Source organism: Schistocerca americana, chromosome 10, assembly GCF_021461395.2.
Source record: "Schistocerca americana isolate TAMUIC-IGC-003095 chromosome 10, iqSchAmer2.1, whole genome shotgun sequence".
Classification (NCBI taxonomy): domain Eukaryota; kingdom Metazoa; phylum Arthropoda; class Insecta; order Orthoptera; family Acrididae; genus Schistocerca; species Schistocerca americana.
Window position 1 is genome coordinate 135,609,277 of NC_060128.1, and position 10,416 is coordinate 135,619,692.

Consider the following 10,416-nt stretch of genomic DNA (forward strand, 5'->3'; position numbering starts at 1 on the left):
CTGTTGAGAGTGCGGCTTTGAACATTTTCTTTGGTGGGGACGTGGTGTGGTGTCACTCCTTGACTTGCCGTTTAGTTTCCGGTTCGTAGTGATGAACCCATGTTGCATCGCCTGTGACGGTGTTCGACAAAAAATTGTCACAACTAGCCTCCAAGCGAGAAATGTTCAAATGTGTGTGAAAACTTATGGGACCTAACTGCTAAGGTCATCAGTCCCTAAGCTTACACACTACTTAACCTAAATTATCCTAAGGACGAACACACACACCCATGCCCGAAGGAGGACTCGAACCTCCACCGGGACCAGCCGCACAGTCCATGACTGCAGTGCCTCAGCCGCTCGGCTAATCCCGCGCGGCTGCCTCCAAGCGCCGAAGTAATTCCGCACGGATGGTCCTTTGTTTTTCTGTTTTCTGTTAGGCGGCGTGGAACCCTGGGGACACATGTTTTTGAGTACCTCAACTGGTGGACGAGTGTGTCAGCACAACCACCAGAGATGTCTAGTAGTGTAGCGAGGTGTATAATACTCATCTGTCAGTGAGCTCAAGTGAGAGTGTCCGCACGTTCCGAAATTACTGGAGTCACGGGTGCGGCCGACCGGCCGGCACGGCTGAGATCGGACAGGTTTACGCTACTTTTGTTCGATGATGACCTGCTGAACGACTATGCGTGCTTTTGTTCACTTCCAGGTGTCCGTAGACATTCCGCAAGCGCCTTCGAATATCTGTGATGCTCTGATTTTTCGCCAAAAGAAACTGAATGATTAGTCTCTGCTTGGAACGCACCTCTTGTTTCAGACGCCATTTTGAAGGCTACGTACATCGCCACCACCTATCGGAACTTCATGAAACTACGGGGTCTGAAGTGGGAATATTCCATGATGTCTCACAACATATTCTTCATTTTTTTCAGTAGGCACTGGCAGAGACAAAAGTGCGTTACTTTAGTTACTGAAGATCCCTTGTAAATTATTTGGCATCTGATGTGCGAGATCCAAAGTTGCGTCGCTGTGACGACAACCAGTGTTTGCAGGCAGCCACTGTGACTGCAGAAAACCACTGACACTTCCATTCCAGATTCCGGATGGATATAGTATAGGCAATCTGCGTTCCTATGTAAGAGATACTAGATTTCGAAGTCTGTCACTGTTCATGACATAGTATTTCCTGAACTATGTCTCTTACAGTGATGCAATTCTGCAGGTACATGATACGGATAATGACTGCAAAACATTTCCGAATAAATTTAGTAGTGAAGAAGTAATAAAATGTCACGCCTGATGCTCAAGGTTTAATTTATGAACAGCGAAAATATAGTAGGCAATGATTTTGTTTCCTTTCATTATATTACGGGGAGGGGTCAGCGAGAAAAAGTCTCGGAAACGCAGGGTGTTTCAAAACGAATATACTTGCTTCAACGCTTTATAGCATTTATTACATTCAACTAACAACTATAAAAAGCACATTATGTAAAATAGCAACTCAGACAGTTTTGTTTGCATACCTATGCACAAAGGGGAGAGAGTTGAACGGTCAATAATAACAGAAGACCGTGTTGAACAAGTGAGTGACAGACATCGGTCTGGAAGGCTAGTGGTGAATTAGCAGTTCCAGTGACGTTTGTGTGACTCAAGGAGACGCTTACAACTACGTCCTTATCGTCTGCAGTCGTTACAAGCATTAAAGCCTACAAAATATGTGCCAACTTTGCAAACTAAATCTCGCTGAATGACGATGACGATTTTATGGATTGCGTCGTCTTCAATGATGAACCGACATTTCACCTAAGTGGAAGCGTGAAAACACCTCTTGTCCGCGTCGGGGGAAGGGGTGTCTGATTTTCACCGACATTTGTAATTCACTGTATGGGTGTTCAATAATGTTTACAGTGATTTCTCTTACTTGCGAGACATACAGTTAGTGTACTATAGCGACATTTTTAAATTTCAATATCTAACTTTTCGTTCCCTTTTTATGTGTACATCTGCCCATGGGTCATGGCTGATATTTATATACTACACTCCTGGAAATGGAAAAAAGAACACATTGACACCGGTGTGTCAGACCCACCATACTTGCTCCGGACACTGCGAGAGGGCTGTACAAGCAATGATCACACGCACGGCACAGCGGACACACCAGGAACCGCGGTGTTGGCCGTCGAATGGCGCTAGCTGCGCAGCATTTGTGCACCGCCGCCGTCAGTGTCATCCAGTTTGCCGTGGCATACGGAGCTCCATCGCAGTCTTTAACACTGGTAGCATGCCGCGACAGCGTGGACGTGAACCGTATGTGCAGTTGACGGACTTTGAGCGAGGGCGTATAGTGGGCATGCGGGAGGCCGGGTGGACGTACCGCCGAATTGCTCAACACGTGGGGCGTGAGGTCTCCACAGTACATCGATGTTGTCGCCAGTGGTCGGCGGAAGGTGCACGTGCCCGTCGACCTGGGACCGGACCGCAGCGACGCACGGATGCACGCCAAGACCGTAGGATCCTACGCAGTGCCGTAGGGGACCGCACCGCCACTTCCCAGCAAATTAGGGACACTGTTGCTCCTGGGGTATCGGCGAGGACCATTCGCAACCGTCTCCATGAAGCTGGGCTACGGTCCCGCACACCGTTAGGCCGTCTTCCGCTCACGCCCCAACATTGTGCAGCCCGCCTCCAGTGGTGTCGCGACAGGCGTGAATGGAGGGACGAATGGAGACGTGTCGTCTTCAGCGATGAGAGTCGCTTCTGCCTTGGTGCCAATGATGGTCGTATGCGTGTTTGGCGCCGTGCAGGTGAGCGCCACAATCAGGACTGCATACGACCGAGGAACACAGGGCCAACACCCGGCATCATGGTGTGGGGAGCGATCTCCTACACTGGCCGTACACCACTGGTGATCGTCGAGGGGACACTGAATAGTGCACGGTACATCCAAACCGTCATCGAACCCATCGTTCTACCATTCCTAGACCGGCAAGGGAACTTGCTGTTCCAACAGGACAATGCACGTCCGCATGTATCCCGTGCCACCCAACGTGCTCTAGAAGGTGTAAGTCAACTACCCTGGCCAGCAAGATCTCCGGATCTGTCCCCCATTGAGCATGTTTGGGACTGGATGAAGCGCCGTCTCACGCGGTCTGCACGTCCAGCACGGACGCTGGTCCAACTGAGGCGCCAGGTGGAAATGGCATGGCAAGCCGTTCCACAGGACTACATCCAGCATCTCTACGATCGTCTCCATGGGAGAATAGCAGCCTGCGTTGCTGCGAAAGGTGGATATACACTGTACTAGTGCCGACATTGTGCATGCTCTGTTGCCTGTGTCTATGTGCCTGTGGTTCTGTCAGTGTGATCATGTGATGTATCTGACCCCAGGAATGTGTCAATAAAGTTTCCCCTTCCTGGGACAATGAATTCACGGTGTTCTTATTTCAATTTCCAGGAGTGTATTATTAACATTTTGTTATTTTAGGTGTGGTATTACACAATGTCACAAAAATCTATCAAGTAATCTTTTGGAGGTCGTAGTAGAACTAAAAAATCTCATATCGTTCGCATTAGCTTACCAATAGCAGTGGCCAGTCGCAGTCCGATAGTAGTAATACTAATCGAAGATACTTATAAGAAAGCACAAGCATTGATACTGGTAAGCTAAATATTTTATGGTCAACTATGAATGTTTCTTCCTATGCTTCTCCTATTATACACTGAAGAGCCAAAGAAACTGCTACACCCGCCTGATATCGTGTAGGTCCCCCACGAGCGCGCCGAAGTGCCGTAACAAGACGTGGCATGGACTCGACTAATGTCTGAGGCAGTGCTGGAAAACGGACAACATGAATCCCACTGAGCTGTCCATGTCCATAAATCCGTAAGATTACGAGGGGGTGGAGATCTCTTCTGAACAGCACGTTGCAAGGCATCCCAGATACGATCAATAATGTTCATCTCTGGGGAGTTTGATGGCCAGAGGAAATTCTTAGAACAATGTCATTGAGCCACTCTGTAGCAATTCTGAAAGTGTGGGATGTCGAATTGTCCTGCTGGAATTGCCCGAGTCGGTCAGAATGTACAATGGATATGAATGGATGCAGGTGATCAGACAGGATGCTAACGTACGTGTCACCTGTCATAGTCGTACGTAGACGTATAGGAGGTCCCATATCACTCCAACTGATCATGCCCCACACCATTGCATAGCCTCCATCAGCGTAAACAGTCTCCTGCAGATATGCAGGGTCCATGGATTGGTGAGGTTGTCTCCGTACCTCTAAACGTCCATCCACTCGATACAATTTGAAACGAGACTCGTTCGACCAGGCAATATGGTTCCAGTCATCAAATGCCTCTGAGCACTATGCGACTTAAATTCTGAGGCCATCAGCCGCCTAGAACTTCGAACTAATTAAACCTAACTAGCCTAAGGACATCACACACATCCATGCCCGAGGCAGGATTCGAACCTGCGACCGTAGCGGTCGCTCGGTTCCAGACTGTAGCGCCCAGAACCGCACGCCCACTCCGGCCGGCCGGTTCCAGTCATCATCCGTCCATTGTCGGTGTTGACGGGCCCAGGCGAAGCGTATAGCTTTGTCCGTGCAGTGGGTCTTCGGCTCCGTATGCCCATATCGATGATGCTTCGTTGAATGGCTCTCTCGCTGACACTTGTTGATGGCCCAGCACTGAAAACTGCAGCAATTTGTGGAAAGGTAGGACGTCTGTCACGTTGCACGATTCTCTGCAGTCCCCGTTGGTTACGTTCTTACAGACTCTTTTTCCGGCCGCAGCGATGTCAGAGATTTCATGTTTTACCGGATTCCTGATATTCACACCGGTGCCGTGTCCCATTCACCCATCCTCCATGTTCATGAAGACGGGTCATGAAATATTAATTCTATGGGACCCCTGATACGTGTATATGCGACTGTGACAGGTGACACGTACGTAGCATCCTTTCTGATCCCCTGCATTCATTCATGTCAATTGTGCATTCCGACTGACTTGGGCATTTCCACCAGGACAATGCGACACCCTACTAGTCCAGAATTGCTACAGAGCGTCTGCAGGAACACTCTCCTGAGTTTACACACTTCCGCTGGCCACAAAACTCCTCAAACACGAACATTATTGAGCGTATCAGGGATGCCTGGCAACGTGATCTTTAGAAGAGATCTCCACCCCTTGGTTTATGGAGAGCACTGCAGGATTCGTGGGGGTCAAATTCACTCCAGCACTACTTCCGACATTAGTGGAGTCAATGCTACGTCGTACTGTTGCACATGCTCGCGGGGGCGGTACACTATACTGTACCAGCTTCTTTGGCTCTTGAGTGTAGTTTGTCTATAGTAAGGATGAGAAATCTGTTCATTCTTTTTGAAGCACTCCGTATAAGGTATGGGATACGATGTGTTTTTGCAGGTTTGTCAATACTGATCCCACGACAAGTATGACCTTTTCCAAGTCTCTCTATCCTAACAAAAACCGCGATCTGCGGAATGAGTTTGTAAACTGTGTCCTTTCCGTTGTTCAGTCGTATTGAAATCCTGACTCTATTACCTCTGTACCTATGCTGCGTAATGTAACCGTTGGGCAATGATACGGACTCATGAAAAGGATGAGCTACTTTTCCTTCTGGTTGCGCCTAATCACGTGTAGAGTATGTTATTACCGGCCGCTGTGGTCGAACGGTTCTAGGTGCTTCAGTCGGGAACCACGCGGCTACTAAGGTCGCAGGTTCGAATCCTGCCTCGGGCATGGATGTGTGTGATGTCTTTAGGTTAGTAAGGTTTAAGCGGTTCTAAGTCTAGGGGACTCATGACCTCAGATGTTAAGTCCCATAGTGCTTAAAGACATTTGAAGTATGTTATTCGAACTTGGGCTGACATGCTATAGACAGATTACGCTAGCACTATCGGAGTGTCCTGTTCCTGCAGCTCAGTCTCAGCACGTCATATCTTATTTACATACTTCTCTTTCCTTTTTTTTCATTTTTTAAGGGAAAACTGTAAAGCAAGATGCTGCATGCTTGGAAGCCGTTTCGCCATCTTCGCTCTTAGCGTTGTAGAAGCTGACGATGGCCTGGACACGGCGAGGCAAAAACTCACCAGCGCCGACTGCAGAGCTTTGTAAACAAAGCGATTAATTTCAAGCGTTTAGAGTCGCAAGTCCTTAGAGAGCGAGAGGGAGAGGGTTGGTGGACCAAGCGTAAGAGAGAGAGAGAGAGAGGGAGAGGGAGAGGAGAGGGACAGTAGGTCCAGAGAGACGACGACAGGGACACATTGTCATTAATTCTTGGCGGAGAGAAAGAGAAAAGTTGCGAGAGAAACTTTTTTTTTATTTATTTTTCTTGATTGCCGCGTCCACCCTCCGGCGTACTCGCTTCCACCCTGCATGTTTTTAATGTTGATTTATCGCCGCTAGGTGTCGGCTAATTAATTAAGCTTTAATTGAGTTGCGTGTCTCCTTCTCTCCCGGTGCTTATTAGGCCCTGGGAGAGGAAGGGGTGGTCTGAGGGTTTGTGGGCGGTGGTGGTGGTGGGGGGGGGGGGGGGGGGGAGGGGAGGTGTTGTTCCTCTTTTGTCACTCTGGGGCCGCTGAGCGGAAGGAGCTCAGGGGACGACTATTTTGTGCGCTCCGCGCGGAGATGAGAAAGGCGTTTCGCCCACGCCGTCATCGTCAGGTGACGGATCGCTTCCCCGCCGGATTATGTTGTTCCTCGTCCACCGCGGGATGTCAGCTGAAACAGCGCCGCACAACGCCGGCTGATGGATCAGCTCGCAGCGATTCGTTCCACGGAGCTGGCGGCGCATCTTTTGTGCCGGGGCGGAAAGACGACGGGGTTTACTGGGAAGCGCAGCCGTCTTGCGTGCGGAGCCGAGGAAGCGGCCGTAATAAATAACGCTGACTAATTGTGCCGCCCGCGTTTGATTTGGACGGGAGACGTCCTCCGGTCCGCGGGCGGCTGACTAATTGGGCGCGATGTAGCGCGTGTTTCGCGGTCTGACGGATGGCCGCATTGGTTTTCAGCAGATTGTACCTTTTGTTCATTTGTTGTACTGGCAGAAAGATATGGCCCTCTTCCTGGTTAATCTGTCTGAATCCCCCTGTGGCTGCCGAAACGTAACCTCACTATTTCACTTCTGGTTAGGTAGGCACTCCTGCCCCGGCTGCAGAACTTGGCGGCATCGGAATACAGTACACTACCAACACACAGTGCAGTCGTTAAACTGGAACCATTTCGTGTTCCTATAATCAACTATTAATATATTATGAATGCCTATTTTCATTGATCTAAACTTACCATGGACACAAAACAACAGTGGTCTGAGTCGCTGTTGAAACTGAGAGAGTCCACAGCTCGTGGTCGTGCGGTAGCGTTCTCGCTTCCCACGCCCGGGTTCGCGGGTTCGATTCCCGGCGGGGTCAGGGATTTTCTCTGCCTCGTGATGACTGGATGTTGTGTGATGTCCTTAGGTTAGTTAGGTTTAAGTAGTTCTAAGTTCTAGGGGACTGATGACCATAGATGTTAAGTCCCATAGTGCTCAGAGCCATTTGAACCATTTGAAACTGAGAGAGTTTGTCCTGCGTTATCTCTCCCTCTCATTCTAGTATAGCGAAGCAGTACCCTTAAACATTAGTAGGTGTTCCTTTCCTAGGTCTCTGTTAGCCAAAATTACTTCAAGAATTAGTGATGAAAATATTTTACGTGGTTTGGCCTCCATTGTTTTGCACTCAAAGATTAAATGTGGTGCGGTTTCATTCCCAGTACCACATACTATGTAGTTAGGCGCTTCTTTCTTTATCCCCCTTGTTGGATAGATGAGTGATAACTGCGCCTGCGGCAGCGTGGACACACCAGAACACACATTGTGGGACTGCGCGCTCTATGCAGCGGGTAATGGACCTCAGGTGTTGAGGATACTGGACCCCGAAGCAACGTTAAGGAGTGAGTCGACCTGGCTCATGTGGGACAATACTGCAGCCGCTGCATCCAGGAAGGCCAAGGAAGACTTCACGATGAATTCAACCATTAGTCAGTATTGTGTTGGCAGAAGAGCCAACACCGTGTTACTAGTGGAGGCGGAAATGCACGCGTTTTAGCTCACGCAGGCTGGCGTGAGGAGGGAAGAACTATACTGACGTGAGGTCTGGAACATGACAAGGAATCAGAATTCAGAAAGCGGACGTACTTAGTTTGATACTTAACTTTAATCCATTAACGATGAACGTCGCTCTTGACGGTACATCATTCACAATATTATCTGTTCAGAATACGTTCGTAGTAACTGAATATGGCGCCTTGCTAGATCGTAGCAAATGACGTAGCTGAAGGCTATGCTAAACTGTCGTCTCTGCAAATGAGACCGTATGTAGGCAGTGAACCATCGCTAGCAAAGTCGGCTGTACAACTGGGGCGAATGGTAGGGAGTCTCTCTAGACCAGACCTGCCGTGTGGCGGCGCTCGGTCTGTAATCAGTGATAGTGGCGACACGCGGGTCCGACGTATACTAACGGACCGCTGCCGATTTAAAGGCTGCCACCTAGCAAGTGTGGTGTCTGGCGGTGACACCACAGTCAACGTACTGCCGTCCAGGCTAGACAACATATTCTACAGATGGAGAGAAGAGAACTGAGATCACCGACCACCGAGTGAAATACTCTCCTAGGAATCTACTCTGCGTTGGTGAAAGTGATAATGGAAGTGTGGGCTTTAAGAAGTAACAGCATCGAAACTCTTCTGATGCTCGACGCCCAAAGGACCCAGCAGACTATGGCTGTTGACTGGGGTAGTATAAGGGTGGATTCACTAGCGGAAACAACCACTACAAGTTAAATGGGCCAAAACAAATGGACAAGCAGAAAACAAATTCAATAAATAATTACCATTTCGTGATACTATTTTTGTATATAATATATATACTCCCGAGTTAGCTGGTAATATACACTGTCTAATTTGCGAATGAATTTAGAAGTGATATTAAGATACTCTGTAATTTAAGATCTATGGGGAGAGCAAAAAGCACGAACTTGTATTTTCCCGCCAACTGCCTCAGCTGTCACGGAAATAGCCTACACGAGATGTAACTTGGTACGACTGATGTTGAAAATGATAAGAAGGTTTACAATAAAAATGTAATATCCGCCATTTTTACGATGTACAGTGTCTTCTATATATTTTACAATTTCTAAAAATGTAATAATTAAGTAGAAAATACATCGAAATAAAGAAATTCGTTTTTAATTTTAGTCCACATACACTGTCATTTAAGTGTGGAAAATTATATCAGGCATATGTCCACCTCCAGTGTTGCAGCTGGTAGTTACTTGGTCTATGAACTTCGTGATGACCCTTTCACAGACATTTCTGTTCATGTCGTTGATGACACGTTGAACTCCCTTCTTAACGTGGAGAACTGTTTGTGGTCTGTTATCCTAGACCTAGACCTAGGACTTCACACAGCCCCGTAAAAAGAAGTCGCATTGATTGTTAGGTCACAAGATCTGGGGGGCCATTCCAAGTCGCCACGGAGTGAGATCACAAACTGTGAGAATTTTTCGTTGGGTAGGGTTATTGTCTCGAGCGATGTGTGACACGTAACCCCATCCTGCTGAAACCATATACTCGCTGTATCCACTTCATTCAGGACAGGCCAGAAGATGTTTCAGGCCAATTCGAGATAACGCCCATACTTAACTGTTACTCCATTACCGTAGAAATCTTCAAAAAACAAGCTGCCGATCACACCACCTGCACATAAGCCACAAGCAGTGGATGCGTGTGGCTCTCTTGCATCAACCTAGGGTTTCTTTGACCCTAAATATAGACATTTTGTCGTTTAACGAACCCACACACATGAAAATGTGTTTCATAACCGAAGATTATTCCTTTTGCAGAATTGTTGTCCTCTTGTTGTTTTGTGAGAATCCACTCCTCGAAATGATCCGTGGGCTTAAGATATTGCGTCAACTGAATACTGTATCGGTGCATATGAAGCTCCAGTCACAAAATTACTTGCAAAAATACTGTCTAAATTACCAATTGTTGAGTATGGCGTTGAAGCGACTTGTGGGGGCTCACCGCCACACTATACTGCACCAGTACAATGTTTTGTTTCGTACGATCCATACGGTTTCGTCCGAGCGATTTTATGGTTACAACGGACGGTGTTTCATCGAATTTCCTTACCTACCGTCGAACTGTTGATGCTGTAGGAGAATTATTACTTCCGAAGATCCCACGAAGTCTACAAACAGTCTCTGTCACACTCGCCTGTTCTTTAATGGGGTTTCTTAATGATAATACGTTCCACATTTGTGAACCACTGAGATCCTGTTTGTTTGTTTCGAAACCTAGTGACCGCTTGCTGGCGTTAGTCAGCCAGCCAGCCAGCCAGCCAGCCAGTCAGTCAGGCAATAGTAGCCAACC